General features: G+C 42.2%; 1 protein-coding gene across 4 annotated transcripts in view; it reads right to left on the bottom strand.

Moving 5' to 3' along the window:
* LOC109917720 (neurocalcin-delta) overlaps window positions 1-20,371 on the bottom strand; it is a 262,408-nt gene extending 242,037 nt beyond the window's left edge. For all 4 annotated transcript variants that reach the window (XM_048596091.1, XM_048596090.1, XM_048596094.1 and 1 more), the window contains exon 1: window positions 20,026-20,371. The gene's annotated coding sequence lies outside the window, so the exon portion shown is untranslated. The remainder of the gene's footprint in view (window positions 1-20,025) is intronic.
* Between the last annotated feature and the right edge of the window lie 732 nt (window positions 20,372-21,103).

Below are 21,103 nucleotides of genomic sequence, written 5' to 3'. Positions count from 1 at the left end.
CGTCCATGCTCAATTGTGTATGTTTGCTCAAGTAAGTGATAATAATTTAGGAGTCCTGATAAAACTTGTGAGCTGCCATTTTATTAGATGAGGATTTTTTTTTTTTTTTTTTTTTTTAAATCCATTGCTGGATGACAGGGTCCATGCCACTGTCAATAAATATACATAAAACCCAAAGAGTTGGCGAATGGTAAATACTCAGTGAAATAAAAAGGGCAGCTGAAGCAGTGCAAAGAAATATTTTGAAGTCAGTCATACAGCATGGAAACAGACACTTCTGTCCAACTTGTCCATGCCAACTAAGTTTCCCAAACTAAGCTAATCCCATTTGCCTGCATTTGCCCCATATCCCTCTAAACCTATCCTACTCATGTACCTATCCAAATGTCTTTTAACATGTTTAACTGTAGCTGCATCTACTGCTTCCTCTAGCAGTTCATTCCATATGTGAACCACCCTGTGTGTGAAGATGTTGCCCCTCAGGTCCCTTTTAAATCTCTTGTCTCACCTTAAATATATGCCTCCTAGTTTTGAGATGCCTACCCTAGGGAAGAGACCTTTGCTATGTACTTTATCTATAGCCCTCATGATTTTATAAACTTTAAGATCACCCCCTCAACTTTCCATGCTTCAGTGAAAAATGCCCCATCTTATACAGCCTCTCCTGTAACTCAAAACTCCAGTCCCAGTAATATCCTTGTAAAGTTTCTCCAACCTCTCCCATTTGGTAATATCCTTCTTATAGCAGGGCAACCAGAACTGTACACAGTACTCCTAAAAAAATGGCCTTACCAATGTCCTGCAAAACTGCAACATGACATCCCAACTCCTACACTTAATGGTCTGAGCAATGAAGGCAAGCATGCCAAACACTTTATATACCACATAAAACCAAAAGAACTGCGGATGCTGTAAATCAGGAACAAAAACAAGAGTTGCTGGAAAAGCTCAGCAGGTCTGGCAGCAACTGTGAAGGAGAAAACAGTTAACGTTTCGGGTCCAGTGACCCTTCCTCAGAACTCTGGGGAAGGCTCACCGGACCTGAAAGGTTAACCTCACTTTATATACCACCCTGTCTACCTGTGACAGTAAGAACAATTATTCAGCTACAGCTACAATTAGAGGATATCTGAAGCTTCTGTTAAAAGACAGCTATTAAACAGAAAAGAACAGGTCATCACCACTGAAAGTCAGAGGAAAATTGCAAGGGACTCCTCACACCACTGAAAATTTCTCAAACAAAAAAGAAAAGCCATAATCTTGAACATTGTTAGTCCTCTGCAAAACATTCCAGTAATAAACCAAAAGGTTCTTTCTTAAAATTTGTTCATGCGATGTGGGCACTACTGGCTGGACTAGCATCCTCAACTGTCCAGTCAAAGAAGTAGTGGTAGTGAGCTGCTTCCATTAACTGCTCCAGTCCTTGTGGTGCAGACTCACCCATAACGTTGTTAGGGAGGGAGTTCCAGGATTTTGATCCAGAAACACCGAAGAAACAGTGATATATTGCCAAATCAACATGGTGAGTGGCATGGAGGGTAACCTGTAGTTGCTGTTGTTCCCAAAATATCTGCTGCCCTTGTCCATCTAGAGGTAGACGTCATAGATCTGGAATGTGTTGCTTAAGGATCCTTGACAAACTATCACAATGCATCTTGTAAATGGTATATACTGCCACTACTGTGCAGCTTTGGTGACATGAGCAAATGTTGAGGGTATTGGATGAGATACCAATCAAATGGCTGCTTTGTCCTGAAGGGTTCAAACTTACTGAGTGCTCTCAAAATGGCATTCAGTCAAGAGTATGCTACAAAATTTCCAATTTGTGCCTTACAGATGGTGCACTTGTAGATGATGCAATAGGAATAATGTGCTCTGCACCATATTAGCAAACTGCATACACTTCCAAAGTAAGCCATGGGACAGAATTGGAAATTACCAGGTCACAGTAAATTTAGAACCAAGGGACAGCTTCATTGCAATCAAATCCATAGAATCCCTACAGCATGGGAACAGGCCATTTGGCCCAACAAGTCCACACCAACTCTGAAGAACATCCCACCCAGATTCATCCCCCTACCCTATCCCTGTAACCCTGCATTTCCCATGGCTAACCTACCTAGCCTACACATCTTTGGACTATGGGAAGAAACCAGAGCACCTGGAGGAAACCCATACAGAGTGCGAGTGTGCAAACTCCACACAGACAGTTGCCCAAGGTTGGAACCGAACCTGCTGTGAGGCAGCAGTGCTAACCACTGAGCAACTGTGCTGTCCTCATGTATAGACTTAGACAAGTGTACTACTTAGGAATACCCAGTTTCATTGAGAAAAAGTGGTGGAAACACAAAAAAAAAAATTAAGCCTGGGCATCAACATGGTCAGGAGAAAGCAAGGAGTTGAAGTGGCCATTGTTCCATGATGCCAATAAATGGAGATTTTAGCCAACCATGTAAAATATCCTAGCAAACTAAAAATAACTGAGCAGAAATTCTATTTCTCATGTCATAAGTACAAGTACAAGCATTCGAGCAAGTCATTTTATGCCTTGCCCTTTTGGAAGAAATATAAATTACATGCAGTGTGGATAGTGTGATACATATTGTTGCTAGCACAAGGGTGGGGGGGGGGGGGGGGGGGTGGAAGGAGGGGTGTCACAGCTCCCTTCCTATTTAACACTGTTCCTCATTTGGTTGCAATTTGTTTTAAAACACCTAAAAACATTTCAAGTAAAAAAAGAAAAATTTAATTAACCACTCCAAAAAAAAAGAGACAATTCAAAGGTTTTCCTAAAAAGAGAGTTTTATCAACCATTAGCCCAGAAAAATAAAAAAAAAAAAAAAAGTGTGCAACACCAAAAATACAAACACAAGTATTGAAATTACAAAAAGGAGATGGTGAGGGGTGTCTACTACAGATAAATGCAAGTGCAGATATAGATATTAAGTCTTTTGGGTTGCAAGACAAAAAAAGGTCCCAAGTCCAACTGTTTAGCAGTTGGTCTATAACGGTGGTGAAATTTGTAGATCACGAGACCTGCAAATAGCAATTTTTCCAACTTGTTTTTACTCCATCACTGCAACTGAAAATGACAGACAGACATACAGAAACAGAGAGGGGCACACAGAGGCCTAAAGGAGAGGGACGGGGAGATAGGGAGCTTCCAGTATCTTTGCTCTTATCAATCCATGTAGCTTTCTCACTCCTTCAGCTTAAAGACTGCTGTTCCTTTGTAGATTCTGCTGCTTGTGTCATTGTTTCATTTCAGGCTGGAGAGTTGCAGACAACATTTCACCTCTCAATATCTGCAGTTACTGAGCACGAGAGTGAAACAAGATGTAAACATTTCTTGACACTTTCACTGCCTCGATTTAAATAACACCTTCAAGTCAGGTGGCTTTATATATTGCGTGCAGATTCCCTGGGCCTATTTGCTGATCAAAAAAGATTGCTGTGATCACCTGTGTCCTTTCAAAAGGAATTTTTGGTCCACGGAAGTCTCAGGAATTAAAAAGTGAAACAACAGAAATTGATTATTGGGGCAAAAATGGACTAACAATCACTTTAGACACTATAGCATCTGTACACGTTTGCAGTCCTCTGGTCACTGCATTCCTGACATACCAACTGAATCTGTAAAGTCTTTCAATCTATCTCAATTAAGTTTTTGCAATTGGAGCCAGATAAATACCTTATTAGGGATAGAGTTGGAAATTGTTACGAATTGCTACAAATTGACATGACTTGGTATTTTAATGGGATAATGGTCGTCGTGTTTCTGCAGATGAAGCAACAAGTAAAAGGTTTGGAACATCCTTCTAGTTTTCCCTAGGGGCTCAAATGGTTAGGAGTAGAACAGTTGCAGCTTCAAATTGAAGACAGTATTCAGATACTGTGGTGAATCTATTAATTCGGTCCAAGGATAACTTTATGGAGATTCTGGTCACTTTAAATCCAAACTGAATTCAGTTTTGTCTGGAGCATGCTATGAATTAAAAACAAAGTTGCTGATTTCACTACTAAAAATTTTGCATTTTAGATTTTTTTAAAAAACAGAACGCTTGCAACCTAAACAAAAGCCTCTTTCATTTCCTCGGAACTGTTCCTGTAACTTTTGCAGAAAAGTCCACAGAAATTCCAGAGAAACAGTGCACTCTATGGATCTTCGGTCAAGGTGCTGCAGAAATTCCAGGTTATGAACAGTCGTTAGGCCTTGCCCAGTATACAAGTCAGTTACCGTTTCTGAATTTCGAGAGCTATCGCTACAAAAAGTAATAAAAAAACTGTTCAGCTGTTTCAGCTGGAAGATTCAGCACATCCTGTACGATGGGCGTGATTTCCTCAATTCGTGAATGTTGGAGGCGTCTTCTTCCCTGGTGTTGAGTTATTCACTAAGCAGTCTACAGAGCTGCAGCACGTCTCTTTAACATGACAGAATCCTTCAGTGTAATCACGGTCATTGTGTTGATGGATCCTAGTGTGAAGTTCTCCCGCCATTTCCCCATCAACATAAAGTGGTCTCGAGGGTGCATTAATGTAAAACGCTCCAGTGAGCACTAAAGCCAAGTACTTCTGAGAATGCCTCAAAGAAGCCACAGAATACTAATCTGGCTTCCGGCCACTCGGAATATAGACTTATCTAAAGTTGCCTTTTACATAAAAAAAGTGCTCAAAAATCCATTTGAGGCAATTTACAGACTTACTGGCAGCCTTTTCATTACAACTTTAAAGAAAAATACTCGTACATTGCTAACAGTAATAGCCATGTACTCTGTGCAGACCTTAAATCAATTGCTTGTAAAGTTTCAACCTACGGCTAAATCGGAGATTACAATACACTACAACACAGCTCTAGCCATTTCTCAAGAAGCAGTCATATATAATTTCATTGGAATCAAATAAAGTGTTAACCACACTAATACTTTAATAATATGCTGAAGTAAATAACTAGATCATAAATGTTAACAATTTGCACAAAGCTTTGCGTTCAGCCCTATTATTGTCTCAAGCTCCTAACATTATTTCTACATGTTATTAAACCTTTTTGTTGGATGATTCATGGCAGATCTGCATCCAATAAAATAAACATACCGGCATATTTTCCTGGCATGGAATTAGGACAACACAAGTGGATGCTTCTAAACTCTGTCAGATGGGATGTATTTAAAAGAGTGCACAAATATAACAAGACAACTTAAGCGCATTCTGAGATCTACTCACTAAACATATTTTACTTAAATTGGCAATTTAATTGTTCCTCACTGATCCACAACAGGTTGTGTTATAATGTCAACAAATGATACCACTCAAACAATACCACAGTTCTAAAAATGTGCTTTGTTCATGCAAAGGTCACAGTTTTCAAAAATTGTACAAATTGTACGTTCAGGACTTGATCAAAATGGAGATTCAAAACACAGGAAAAAAAAAAGTCTTGTAGTTATAATTCCACCTGTCAGAGGCCAGTCATTGTAGTCCTTGGTCATACTCAGACTAATACAGCACAGAAGGAGGCCATTTGGTCCATGAAGTCTGTACCAGCTCTTTGATGATCAATCCAGTTAGTCCAGCTCCCCTCAGCGCTATGCTTTCTTCTTCAGGTACTTAAAATTTATTACAAAGTAATAATCAGATCTGTATCAAATATTCTGAGTCCAAGCCACTTGTGGCTAAGATAAAAGGGTTTTCTTCAGATTGTCAATCACCTTAAAGCCACTGCCTGTGGAGTTACTTGGGAAACATGTGAATTGTTCAAGTCAAGACCAATGTCTGTCTATCCAAGTGTAATTATCCCAGTTAGCACATACAATAAAATGCAATTATTTACTAATTGCAGCAATCATGTCTCAGTTAATCTACAATAGAATTAGATTCCAGGGAAGGAAACCCCAAAACAAACATACTCTTGTTCCTTGATCGTAAGCACTTGGTGCTTTAAGCCACTTAAAGTGGAGATCATGGCTGATCTGCTTTTAATTGCAACTCTACATTCATGCAGATCCCCAATAATCTTTCATCCCCCTACTAATCCGCGAGAGAGCGCGCCTCTGCTTTAAAATGGGAAATGCCCTTACTTTTAAACTCTGAAGGCTTTGGGAATTATTTCCATATGTACCCATTTCTTCCAAGGGCGCTGCACTTACCATATGTCATCTCAAATTGTTGATACACTAAAAAAGTATTATTTTATGAAAGGTAGCACTCACAGTACAACCAAATTCAGTTCCTGCATCAATGACCTGCTTTCTATCCCACAGATAAAACTGTGATTGCGCAGCAGAAATTCCAGCATTCAACACTACTCAGATCCTCTGAAGTTATAAAATCCAGCACAGGACTTCAACAACATCAAGGCTTGGAGTGAATCAGACACTAGTAACATTCACCATTGACCAGAAGTTAAACTTTGAACATTACCGAACTAGAACAGCAGAAGAAGGTTCACCTTCCGTCATAACCACTCCACAATCTACAAGGCTCAAACTCACCTGGATGGGCACAAAGCAAAAATTTACTGTGTTCATCCAGGCCTTAGTATTCTAGCTTCCAACACTGGCGTAATAACTTAAGCTGTGTACCAGCCACTCACCCACAGTTTAGCAAAGTCAGCAAAGCTCCTTGGACAACACCTGCTAATCCTGCAACCTCTCTCCGAGAAGGAAAAAGGCAGCAATGTCATAGGAATTCCATTATCTCCATGTTCTGCTCCAAGTCAGACATAATCCTAACATGAACATGCATTATCGTATCATTGTCTGAAAAAATCCCAGAACTCGATTTAAACACTATTGTTGTAATTCGGTCCGATGCAATAACAACAGCCGACCAACAAGGCAACCGACTTCTAGGTTCTTATGGCAACAAAATGATGGAAAGAAATGTGCTCTTGTTTACACACCCACATTCAGAGAATAAAATCTTACCATTCACAACTGACTATTAAGCAAATTGAATTGTAATCTCAAATTCCAAGCTATATTTACCCACTACACCCTGATTAATATTGATCTTTTGTATTGCTACATACCAATGGCAATAATATTGCTGCATATTGGCTTCTTTCCTTAACAACCTGGAATTGCTGGACTAATGGAGAGTAACTGATTAATTATCAAGATAGATTACAGGCAGTTTTGTTTTTGGATTTCAGCCAACTCTGGAGTTATGAAAAGTGGTAGGCAGGATCTAATCCAGGGACTCCCCACTCCCAGCACTGGCAAATTTCACCAGCATGAGATAAGGATATAGGTATCAAGCCACACCCAGCACTCCGGACTCTACCAGTTCGAATGCAAGGGGAAGGCATCTCAGTCCTCCATAAATTTTATTGGAGCTGGGCCAGATTCTCCACTATTCATGGGTCACGACTGCACAGAGCAGTCATGAACCATAGTCGGGATTCAGGAATTTTTGAAATGCGAATCCAAAAGATATTGCATGCTGCCCCCATACCCCTTCATCCAGTCTACATGGTGTAGAAAACCAGCCATACAAAAATGGCAACTATTGAAATGCAGAGGAAAAGGAACCACCCATTGGAAAATGAACTGCTTTTCTACAAAATGTAGAATCAGACAGGGTCATTAAAATAGCAGTAACGGAAGCTGTATCCACTTGACACTTAGTCCTGTATGAATAAACATACACAGAAAGAATAAATTGTAGCCTCAAATATGTCAATCAAACAAACATACCAATTCAGTTTCTCCTGTCCCTGCTGAGCATTTGAGTGTCTTGGAGCTCAGCCAGGTATTCATAATGAGCCCACATGGAGAATCAGACATCTGTTGCTGCTATCCCAGTTCCCAGATGGGAACATAATGAATATTTGACTGTCCTCCAAGATTCAAATACTCAGGCTGCCTCTAGGATCAGTGAACTTGACTCTCTCCTGCCCCCACCTGCCCAGAACACAAATTGCACATTAAATGGAGGCAGATCTGCCAAGTTGGGAAACTTACCGATTTGAGCTAAGCCCCTGGTTAGGAAAATCTGGCCCCCAGTCACTTTCTCATATTAAAGTTATTATTAATAATCTAGTATCAAGTGATAGATTAGTATTTACCGTGTAAACATCCAAGGTGCAATAACAATCATTAGCTACTGGACACTTACGAACTCCCGTCTTACAAACTTCATTTATCTGTGCTGGATTTAGAACACTTGCTGCTTGGCAGAGATTGACTGATTTATGAAACAAATGACTTTCCTTACATATTTGAGAGACTAACATGTTAAAATAAGCTGTTTAAATTTTACAGCTTTTTAGTTATAGATTATTATTGAACATATAGATGGGTCCATGTCAGTAAAACAGTATAAATGGTGAATGCAGCCAATAAATTTGAATCAAAACTATTTTTAAAAAAAATTATGTAATTTATGATGCACATATTACAAACTGGCAGTCTCCTTAGAGGACTGCTACCAACTTCATGGACGAAGAGAAACGGTTCAAATACTGAATGACAAATGCTTCTTATGTAGTGAAAGCCAATTGGGTTCCAAGATAGAGCAGTCCTAACTGCAGCACATGGCAGCTTTTGCTAGTTCACATAGATTTATGCAGTTTTTGGCAAATGTACATTTCCAGTTGGCTTCTTCAGACCATAGGGATTTGGGAGAGAGAGTGTGCCAGTCTGCTGCCATACAAATTTGCTCACCAGTGCCAACATCACTGCTACCCACCCCCGCCCCACGAGACAGAGTGCATTGAATCTATTCATCTATATTTGGTTAGGTACATTCCAATGTGAAATCATAGGTGATGCACCAACAAAAACACACTTCTTATTACTATACTTAAAATTACTTATTATCACAATCAGCAAGGCTGGATGCCAACACACTATTGGATTCCTAGCACAAAGCATGGTCAAGACAGCAGCTGAAGGCAAGATTTAGAATTACAGCTTCCTTGCCCAACGCAGTTGAACAGTCACTTTTTAAAAATATTTTTCCCCAACCTTGACAGACAAGCTACTTTGCAGCAAGTACTGTGTCATTTTCATTCATCTTCAATCATCTTCAATCCAAGGCTGGGAACCAACAATGGCAGAAACTTCATACTGTAATAAATCAAAACTTGAAAGATTGAATAGTTTCTGCAGCATTCAGAAACAGACTGATGCAAATCTCACCCCAACTGAACAGAATCTCTGTTTCTACAATATATTTCTTCATCACAAACTACATCAATCACCATCCCCCAATACAAGCCTTCAGTTCTTAGCTGTCGCTACACCATTTCACCCACAGGAGATGTCAAGAAAGTCCAGCCGGTGATCAGATAGAATTGGACAGTAATTTTTTTTGATGGGTAATAATTTATGTGCCTGGTTCGAGTGCAATTTAATATGACAGAAACAATATATAGGAGGGCCATTGACACAATCCATTAAGTTCTGCTTGGAAATCTCAGATACATGAATGGACCCAGGCTGATCTTATGCAGGGATAGTAGGAACAGCAGATGCTGGAGAATCCGAGACAACAAGGTGCAGGGCTGGATGAACACAGCAGGCCAAGCAGCATCATAGGAGCAGAGAGGCTGACTTTTCGGGCCTAGACCCTTCATCAGAAAAGGGGGAGGGGAAGGGGGTTCTGAAATAAATAGGGAGAGAGTGGGAGGCGGATAGAAGATGGATAGAGGAGAGGATAGGTGGAGAGGAAACAAACAGGTCGAAGAGGTGGGGATGGGGCCAGTAAAGGCGAGTGTAGGTGGGGAGTTAGGAAGGGGATAGGTCAGTCCAGGGAGGACAGACAGGTCAAGGGGGCGGGATGAGGTTAGTAGGTAGGAGATGGGGGTGCAGCTTGAGGTGGGAGAAGGGGATAGGTGGGAGGAAGGACAGGTTAGGGAGGCAGGGACGAGCTGGACAGGTTTTGGGATGCGGTAGGAGGAGGGGAGATTTTGAAACTTGTGAAATCCACATTGATACCATTGGTCTGCAGGGTTCCCAAGCGGAATACAAGTTGCTGTTTCTGCAACCTACGGGTGGTATCGTTGTTTTCTCCCCTCCCCCTACCGCATCCCAAGACCAGCCCAGCTCGTCCCCACCTCCCTAACTTGTTCTTCCTCCCACCTATCCCCTTCTCCCACCTCAAGCCGCAACACCATCTCCTACCGACCAACCTCATCCCACCCCCTTGACCTGTCCGTCCTCCCTGGACTGACCTATCCCCTTCCTAACTCCCCACCTACACTCACCTTTACTGGCCCCATACCCGCCTCTTCGACCTGTTTGTTTCCTCTCCACCTATCCATCTTCTATCCGCCTCCCATTCTCTCCCTATTTATTTCAGAACCCCCTTCCCCTCCCCCTTTTCTGATGAAGGGTCTAGGCCCGAAACGTCAGCCTCTCTGCTCCTGTGATGCTGCTTGGCCTGCTGTGTTCATCCAGCCCTGCACCTTGTTATCTTATGCAGGAGCTGCTTACAATGGAGTTATCAGCGACTGCCACAAAAAGGAGCTGACGGGATCTTTCAGCCTCGAAGCAAGTCAGATCCTCAGGAGCACCCATGGTTTCTCAGCAGGTTGCTCTGTAAGTCAACAGGAATGATCACAGCTTCCATGCAATTATGAGCTATTGATTTTTTTTTAAAAAAAAGTTATTTCTGAGGACATAGCCTACTTGCAACTCAGAAAATGTAAATATAGTTACAGCAATTACTAAACGCTGTAGCACTTATCAGAAATGAATCCAGTATTCAGCCTGTGACAGCAATGCAAATTACCAATGAGACTTAAACATAGCAAATTAAAAAGGATCAATCATAATGTTTAGGATTTGTTAAACAGGAAAACAACTCGCCCATGTAGGCTTTGTTCTGAGAATCTATAGTTACCTGCTGAAGAAATGGTTTACAAATATTTGCTGGGATTGTTGAGGTAAAGTAAATAGGGGAAAAAAAAACACACCAGGAAATCACTAAATATTGATGAAAAGCTACAGGGAAGGCTCTGAAGATATAATCACAGCACAAAAAGCAAAAATCACTATAAATAGATCCCTATTTACGCCCCACAAAATAATCAAATTCACTTTCTTTTACAAATTAATCTTCCTATAATTTCTCCATCATTTGCCCAAATTGCAGCCACCATTGTTATTTCCCAGCCTCAGTTTCCAAACACTCCAAGATAACTTAGGGTGAAAAAGGAGACTGAAATTAAACAGAGTTCTTCTTGCTCAGAAAGAAGACTTACTAAAACAATTCCTGGTAAGTTTAACTTACCCTGGCAGACTGGCCAATTAGAATCATAGAATCCCTGCAGTGTGGAAGCAGGCCATTCAGCCCATTGAGACCACACTGAGCTTCCAAAGAGCAATTCACCCAGACTCACCCCTATAACCCTGTATTTCCCATGGCCAATCCACCCAACCTGCACACCTTTGGACTGTTGGAGGAAGCAGAAAATAAGAGCAGAAGTAGGCCATTCAGAACCTTTTGAGGTTGGTCTTCTGTTCAATATGATGGCTGATCATCTGATTCAGTATCCAATTCCCACTTTCTCCCAAAATCCTTTTAACACAGATCTAGAATCTAACTTAGTCTTGAAAATGTCACTGTTTTTGCCTCCAAGTGGTTGAGGCTGAGAATTGCACAGGCTCACTGTTCTCTAGATGAAGACATTTCTCCCTACCTCAGTCCCAAGTCACAGCACTCAGGAAACACACAGACACAGGGAGAATGTGCAAACTCCCCATTAGACAGTCACCCAAGGTTGGCATTGAACCTGGGTCCCTGGTGCTGTAAGGCAGTAGTGCTAACCATCGAGCCACTGTGCCTCCTCAAAAATTGTAGAAACAGCATTATCCTGTTCAAGTACAAGGCTCCCGTAAAACTCAAGATAGGCAAGAGCCCTTTCAACCGGTCAAATTTCACAATTTTGGAACAGCCTCACCAGTCTAATTATGGGATTCAGCAATTATTTTTCAAATGAATTCACCTGTTTCTAATCACCCTCCCAAGTTCCCTCAAGAGTCTTTGGATGCAGCGCTAACAACCCTGCCTCTGGGCCATGAGGCCTGGGCTCAAGTTCCAACGGAATATAACTGTATTGGAGGCAGTTCAGAGAAAATTCTCTAGATTAATTCCAGAGATGAAAGGCTTGTCTCATGAGAAGTGATCAAGCAGTTTAGGTCTATGCAAGCTACAGCCTAGAAGAATGAGACAGAATATAACTGGACGTATATAAAATGCTAGAGGGCTTGGTGAAGTAGACATCGAGCAAATATCCCACAAGGGGAAAACAAACAAACAAACAAACAAACTCGATCGAGAGGTTGTAGTTTTAGGATAAAAGGGTGACAAATTTAAAATAGAGAGGAGGGGGAGGAATTACTTCTCTCAAAGGGTCATGAATCTGTGGAATTCACTCCCCCTGGAGTGCAGTGGAGACTGGGACACGGAGACACGGAATAAATTGAAGGAGGAGATGGACAGATTTTTAATTATAACAGGTTGAAAGGTTATGGGGGGGTGGGCAGGAAAGTGGAAAGAGGCTGAGGTGAGATCAGCCATGATCATATTAAATGGTGAAGCAGGAGCAAAAGATTGAATTGCCTATTCTGCTCCTAGTTCTTACATTCTGAAGCAGAATTACTCCAAAACATGGCTGAACAGGTGGATCTAAAAGTGTCTACCTGGTGTCCTGCTTCAGCTGCTAGTTAGCCTCTGCTGAGAAAGTGAAGTGATCTCTGAAGCATACACTACTATAAAAAGGAGTCCACACTGTAGGGATTCTATGATCTATGAAGTGGTCAGTTTGAGAGGGAGTCTAAAACACAGTTTCAGAATAAAGGGATGATCATTTAGAATTGGGATAAGAAGTTTATTCACTCAATGAATTAAGAATCTTTGGGGTTGTCAATTCTACTGTTAAGTATGTTCAAGTCTGGAATAGATTTTAGATTTCCCTCAGGGAAAATCAAGAGGTATGAGGAAGTAACAGGGATGTGGAACGGAGACAGAAGATCAGCCACAATTGTACCCATTTCGTATCTTCTCACATTTAAAAAAAAAATTTTGGTGTATGTCCCAAATTTACTTTTAACGACCTTGAATATTTGCTCCATTGCTCCTGCTTAACTAAAAATATTATTTTGATTTCCCATTAAGTACCTAGAGATACAGCTTGAGATGTAGATGACAACAATCTTAAGCAACAATATTTGGGGGAAATGTAATGCGATCTTAAGGATTGAAAATGGAACATTTACTATTTTTTGGGACCAAGCATAAACATTAAGCATGGTTACATTATCATTTAACAAACTTCTCTTACAGTACCAAAAGTTCCTCCAAATTCTCACAACAACTCTTCAGGTTCCCCAACTGAAAGTGATCAGTTAGTGTGGCTGCACTCTGTGGATCTGTCTGGCATTACTACATGCCATCTGCCAAAGATCAATATTAAATGAGGGTGTAATTGGCACATATAGCCCAGAATTGGAGAGACTGTAATTCAATTTGCTTAATAGTCAGTCAGTTGTGAATGATAAAAGCCCTCCCATCTTCACTCCTACCTCTCATGTTCTACTATTTTTAATTCCTCCTTGAACACACATTTCCATTAATTCTTAATTCCTGAAACTCCCTTAAAGATGTGACAGAACGTATATTTAAGAATATGAAGCCAACGCAGATGCACTAAGGGCAATGGCCAAGTGAAGGGAGACCATTCTTCGATGGAGTTGAGGAGAGAAACCAAATCAGGAAATAATCTGACCATCTTCTGATAGAAATGAGATAGACCCGAGTTTGACTTAGTCCAGGATTCTCAAGGTAAACTTGCAGGTTGAGTCAGTAGTCAGAATGGCAAATGCAACATTGGCATTTATCTTGAGAGGACTTGAATGTAAAAGCAGGGATATACTACTGAGGCTTTCTAAGGTTCTGGTCAGGCCACATTTGGAGTATTGCGTGCAGTTTTGGACCCCATATCTCAGGGAGGATGTACTGGCCCTGGAGCGGGTTCAGAGGAGGTTCACGAGAATGGCCCAAGGAATGGAAAGCTTAACATATGAGGAACGTTTGAGGACTCTGGGACTATACTCATTGGAGTTTAGACGGATGAGGTGGGGGGGGGGGGGATCTAATTGAAACGTTCAGAATACCGAATGGCCTGGACAAAGTGGATTTGGGAAAGATACTTCCATTAGTAGGAGAGTCTAGGACCCAAGGGCACAGCCTTAGAGTAAAGGGAAGAACTTGTCGAATGGAGATAAAGGAGAAACTTCTTCAGCCAGAGAGTGGTGAATCTATGCAATTCACTGCCACAGAAGGCTGTGGAGACTAGGTCATTGAGTACATTTAAGACTGAGATAGATAGGTTCTTGATTGTCAAGGGGATCAAAGGTTACGGGGGGAAAGCAAGAGAATGGAGTTAAGGAACTTATCAGCCATGATTGAAGTTCGGAGCAGACTCAATGGGCCGAATGGCCTAATTTCTGCGCCCATATCTGATGGTCTTATGGACTGTGTGTGGAGCTTGCACGTTCTCCCCATGTCTGCACAGGTTTCCTCCATGTCCTCTGGTTTCCTCCCACAGTCCAAAAGTGTGCGGTTATGTGGATTGGCTATGCTAACTTGTCCTGTGGTGTCCAGGGTTCTGTAAGCTAGTGGATTAACCATGGGCAATGTGCGGTTACAGGGATACAGTGGCAGGGGTGGGGTGGGAGGGGGGAGTGGTGGTGAAGGATGATCTTCAGAGGGTTGGTGCAGCCTCAATGGGCCAAACTGTAGGAGTTCTAGAATTCTGTAACTGGATCCTGAAACTGGAAGAGCTCAGCTTACTGCACAACATGTTGATGTAGTCACTATGACAGGCTGGTTAACACCATTCTAACTCATGACAAGTTATGAGTTAGTCATTGCCTTGAACACAAGAATTTGAGGAACAAATTGCCTTTAGCGTCATGAGCCATTGTTTTCCAAGGATTAATCTCACTTCCTTGTGGTTCTGCCTTTGCACATTTCTTGCAGTTTCCACTGATGCATCCAAGCATCGCTTGCATAGTCATTATTCTTTAGAGATTCATTTTTCTTCAGCATACTGTTAGAGTGGAGGTTTCACCACTTTTTTAAAACTCAGGAACTGCAGCAGCTGTTCCATTCAAAATCCAGAAAAGACCAGATCGCCTCAAATGTCTTACCATGACATTCCAAGGGGATTCTGGCAGAAGACAGGTGGAACAAGTAGGAGAGAAAAAAAAGGCATAAATGGTGATTTATGTTGCTTGCCTTGAGACTTCCAATGGCCCCCTGCTAAAGTTACAGTGAGAGTCTAGCAGAAACCCCTCTAAGGCCCCTTGTCTCCATGACTGGGAATTTGTCTTACAGTTTTTCCACAGAAATATTGGGGTAGGTCAAAATTACTTGACATGCTAGGTGTTTAAGTGTAATGTTGATTTTTTACTTTAATATAAAAAGGAAGCTTTAAATTAAGATTAAGTCATTCATTTCAGAAACAAACAAAGAGGGCAAGTTATTTAGCTGTCTGGTTGTTCTATTTTTGGAAATCTCTAATCTGCCGAGGTAGTGGGAGAAGGGGGCATTGGTAGGTAGAGGACAGATGATTTTTAACAGTGAGAAAGATTTTTTCCTCGTTACCAAAACATTTATTAAACAAGCAAGTAGGAACATCAAAAGAAAGACAGGCGATTTCATGGAGAATGGTTCTGACCCTTGACATACAACTGAATACAGAAGAGTTGGTTCACTCAAGTCAAGCAAAATGAAGCACTGAAGCAAGTTTGCAAAACATGCTTGGGTTTTCTGTTATTATATATTAAATATATATATTAATATATATATATATTTCTGTTATTAAAATAACTAGCGACTGAAACACATTGTGATTTTACCTGTTACATACAACACACCCCAAAATTGGAAAAAACAAGCTAATGATTTGAACTCCTTGAGATAACAAGGTGTAGAGCTGGATGAACACAGCAGGCCAAGCAGCATCAGAGGAGCAGGAAAGCTGACGTTTCGGGCCAGAAACAGGGGAGGGGAAGGGGGTTCTGAAATAAATAGGGAGGGGGATAGAAGATGGATAGAGGAGAACATAGGTGGAGAGCAGACAGACATGTCAAAGAGGCAGGGATGGAGCCAGTAAAGGGGAGTGCAGGTGGGGAGTTAGGGAGGAGATAGGTCAGTCCAGGGAGGACAGACAGGTCAAGAGGGCGGGATGAGGCTAGTAGGTGGGAGATGGGGGTGGGGCTTGAGGTGGGAGGAAGGGACAAGCTGGGCTGGTTTTGGGATGCAGTAGGGGGAGGGGAGATTTTGAAGCTTGTGAAGTCCACATTGATACCATTGGGCTGCAGGGTTCCCAAGCGGAATACGAGGTGCTGTTCCTGCAACCTTCGGGTGGCATCGTTGTGGCACTGCAGGAGGCTCCATCCCCGCCTCTTTGACCTGTCTGTCTCCTCTCCACCTATCTTCTCCTCTATCCATCTTCTATCCCCCTCCCCCTCTCTCCCTATTTATTTCAGAACCCCCTTCCCCTCCCCCATTTCTGAAGAAGGGTCCAGATCCGAAATATCAGCTTTGCAGCTCCTCTGATGCTGCTTGGTCTGCTGTGTTCATCCAGTTCTACACCTTGTTATCTCAGATTCTCCAGCATCTGCAGTTCCTACTATCTCTGAAACAATTTGAACTCCTTAATCTGTTGTATTAGAGATTGAAGAGGGATACATATGAAAAAGACAGGAGTCACCTATCCTGATCTGAAGGGATTATTGTTACACTACCTTATACTTATAACCTAAAGATGTAAGTGAATTTCCAAAAGAGGTCAGAAGCCAAGTCTAATTTAAGAGAATGGCTGGTGCTACTGAACGCGAGAGGGAATCAATATCAGATAAGAATTGCTATAGTCTCCTCTTTTCCAAGAAAAGAGACCACCTTCCTCAATGGCAATCAGAACTCGAGTTTGTAACATTCAGAATCATTTCCAATGCTCATTTGTAACTGTCAAAGAATATTAACATCCACCCTGCAGTTAGACAACCAGGGGGGTACACAGTGGGATTTGACTAGCAATATACGTCACAATAATATAAAATCATACTTACTGCACCTTATCCATCCATCCATTCATGCAACCCAGCAGCTCATTTGCTTTTTGTACCAGAGTGAATCATTATGCTGCAGCTTTCATAGAATCTCCAATTATAAATAACGCAAGTTTCCCCCCCCAACCCGATTACTCATCACAACTTTGTTCTTTTCTCCACATCCCACTTATAAAATCTCCTTATAAGTGTTAAGGACCAACATCAGATCTCCTCACAGTCTTCTTTCTCAAGAAGAATGCCCCCTACCTGCTTAATCATTCCTCAATCTGATAAAGCTTGTCTGTAATTTCACCTAAAACTATGAAGGCCACTTTTACATTTTATTGTATTTTGGTACAATATGCCCTAGTTGGGAAATTGATGGGGATGGCAAACAAGTACTGATCCCTCTGGGCTCCTCTCCTTGCCAGTCCAAAACCTCTGCTCAAATCCTACCTTTTGTATTGTAGGAATCTTCCAATCCATTCTGCTACGTGGCTATTAATTTTAACTCAGATTCCTTACGTTATTTAAGCCAAATGACATTTGCATTCCCTTTTTAAGTTGATTGAAGATTAAAACCATCTCTATATATGCTGCTGCCAGGTTTGCATTTCAATCCTGTGTGATATTGATACATCTGATCTTCAGACTTGTTTTACAAGAAAGCGCAACATATATCCAAATGTTGTTGTTATTTCAGTAAAGCGAGCTGCATGTCAAAACGTGGCCAACCACATGACTGAACTTTTGCTGGAAGCCCAATGATATAAACAGTAGGTCAAACAAGATGGACAGCAGAGAAAAATTGCTTAGTTTTACTGGAACAGACAAATTTTAGCTGTACTTAACCAATCATAGAATACAATCATAAGCTCAGTGAGAGGCCATCATGTTCGAGCCAACTCTTTCAAAGACCTGCCTAGTTTTGGCATATTTGTGCAAGAACACAAGTATTGGGAGCAGGAGTGGGCCACTCGGCCCCTCAAGTCTGTTTGAACTTTCAACAAAATCACAGTTGATCTTCCTTTCTGCCCGCATAACCCTTGTCAATCAAAGTTCTGTCTAACCCAGCCTTGAACATGCTCAATGGTCCAACCTCCATTCCCAGAAGGCAAAAGAAATTCTCCTCATCTTAGTATTATATGGGAGACCTGCTCATATTAAACTATGACCCCTCATTTCAGAGCACCCAACAAGGTAAACACAGGTAATGGTGGATAGTCTAAAATAGACTAAATCCACTTTTCATTGACTGGGCATGGTTGATTGTGTGGGAAATAATAGGGGTCCAACTGTTCATTGCTGTCATAAAAGGGTTCATGCCTTTTTATGTCTATTTAATTTATGTCAATTTCACTTTAGTGGATGGTAGCTAATCTTGTCAAGGAAAGAAGCTTCACACGATCTGTTACCTAATAATGCCACAGCATTCCCATTTTGACTGCACACCTGGCAATTTCTGCTTGTTATGTACAGATACCATGCCCGAAATCAGGCAGAGACCACTAACGTGTACAGTGAGTAGCCCATCACTGGCTCAAACTGTCATTTGTTTGGGGATAAAAGGTACATGCAGAAATCCATTTCCAGTCTCATGGCAGTGATATCGCATAACAAAAAAAAACAAAGGTACGCATTGATCCATAGCCAGATATCAGGGAACGACAATGTGACATACTCTGACTCATAAGGAATCCCCAAACACCTGCACTGTGAAAGTTTCCAATACCCCGACACTGCCACTTGTGCCAGGGAATCAATAATTCCAGTTGCTCCCAGATCAAAACAGAAAGTGGTAAAAATTCACAGAAGGCAATATGAAAGAGAAAGGCTGGTTAGTGCTCCCAGTGAGGCCCTCCATCAGAACATACTGAACACAGTGAGCCATGTAACACGCTCTCCACATCCTTCAAGCACTTGAAACCTTAGCACACCATAGCTGCCACTCTATCAAAATTCTGCTTCTGATGAGGGGCCCAAAGCTCTTGTCCTGATTCCTGACTGGCTGCCTCCTGTGTGCTTCTCTCTTTCTCAGACATCCAGACCAGAAGCCCCCAGATCAGTTAACACGCAGACTTACTTTTTTCCCCTCTGTACATACACACACAGCGTTTAGAAAATGTAATCAGATTGCATATATAAAGTGTAGACCAGGCAGTGGCACTGCACATTCATGAACCATTTGCTCAAAAATAGAATTTCAAAATTGCAGAAAACCAGTACACTCCAGTGTGTGCTGCCTAATGCTTGGCGGTTCGGGGGGTGGGGGAGAAATAGTGAGGATCTGTTACTGCGATTACAAGGGGTGCTGCTGCGTGTAACAAAATCTGAATGAACTCCATGCGATAATGATACAGATACCAATGACTCTCTTGGAAGAATGCGATGCAGTTAACCCGACCTTAGGTGTAAATTGCTGAATTTGGCTCCAATCTGAACCTGTATGCACCCCTTCAGTGTCCTTGTGATCAGGTACAGGAGGGCTGTTGGATGTGAAGAAGAAATAAGGGGTGGGTAGAGGGGGAAGAAGCTGTGCGGGAGGCGAAAGCGCCCGAGATTTGTAAACTTCACTCCCACACAACGGCAGGGGTTGAGAAAAAAAGTCCTTTCCCCCTCCCATCAAATTCAAACACAGCACTCAGCTAAGTGTCCCTCCTCCTCCCCCACACTCCACAGAAGCCGAGAGATAACACATTTCAAAGCTCAGGGCTGCAAATACTGGACCCTTGTCCGAACCGGAGCTGGACCGGGCAACTTTCTCCAAGGGGGGAATGCCCACAGTCAGAGGCTATCGGTAGGACGGACCACGGTGTGGACCTGGATAACATCTTCTGTGCTAGAGCTGCAACCAGCTTCATTTACAATCCGGCTGACACACACACACACACACACACACAGAAGATAATCCAATTCCCCTTCTCTCTCCCTCACGGCAAACCCTCGAAATAAAACTCACCCAAACACCTCGAGCTTCGCACTGTGCTGAAGCGGATTGACTGTGAGGAGCTGTAGTGAGAAGCCAGGCACCGCTGGGTGTTCACACTGTCGGACTGCAACCCAGAGAGAAAAACCCTTACTTCTCCCCCACGGTGGATCCGGCTTCCACAGAAATAGCAAAAGACCCACTGACGTCAGCCTACAGCTCCATGTGTGGCCAATTGGAGAAACAACTCAAGGGATGGGACTGAAACATCCATTAAAAACACACAAGCAGAAATCCTGGTGGAAAGATCACACCAGTACATATTCCCGTACAGGGCTCTAGGCAGACAGATTCTGTAACACTTCCCACAGCATACAACAACTCTTCTTACACTAAGGATGCACAAGGGGCTGGGAGTTGGAACTTGGAGGAAGTGTAGGGAGGCGTCACTACTCTCACAGCAGGTAATTCAGAGGCTGACCGAGAAAATAAACTGGCCTGAGGAGAGCAGCAGAGGGAGCTGCCTAACAGCGGAAGCTATACTCCGGACTGTGAGCCATGTGGGTGCTGCATGAGTAGACAGGGGAATTTGGGGAGGCTACCTCAACAGGGGGCAATCAAGTAAAAACAGCAGATAATGACCAAGCAGAGGCATTTACCCGAGTCGCAGAAAGGATCTGGGCCTAGGGAAGGAGTTAATTTATTATTTCTGTCAGCGTTGATGTGAATGTTGTCCATCCCTATATTGCCCTTGAGACGGTGATGGCAAGCCACCTACTTGAATTAAAAACAGAAATTGCTGGAAAAGCTCAGTAGGTCTGGCAGCATTTGCAGAGAGAAATCAGAGTTCAGAGAATCAGAGAAATCAGTTCTGAGGAAGGTTCACTGAACCCGAAACATTAACTCTGTTTTCTCCTCCACAGATGTTGCCAGACCTGCTGAGCTTTTCCAGCAACTTTGCTTTTGTTCCTGAGAAATCAGAGTTAATGTTTTAGATTGAGTGACCCTTCTTCAGAACGGACTTGAATCATTTGATGAGCAGCCAATTGTTGTTAGGGAGGGAGTGCCAGGGTTTTGACCCAGTGACACTGATATATTTCCAAGTCAGGAC

The sequence above is a fragment of the Rhincodon typus genome, chromosome 4, assembly GCF_021869965.1.
Source record: "Rhincodon typus isolate 14 chromosome 4, sRhiTyp1.1, whole genome shotgun sequence".
Lineage (NCBI taxonomy): Eukaryota > Metazoa > Chordata > Chondrichthyes > Orectolobiformes > Rhincodontidae > Rhincodon > Rhincodon typus.
This window is presented reverse-complemented; position numbering and strand designations above follow the sequence as displayed.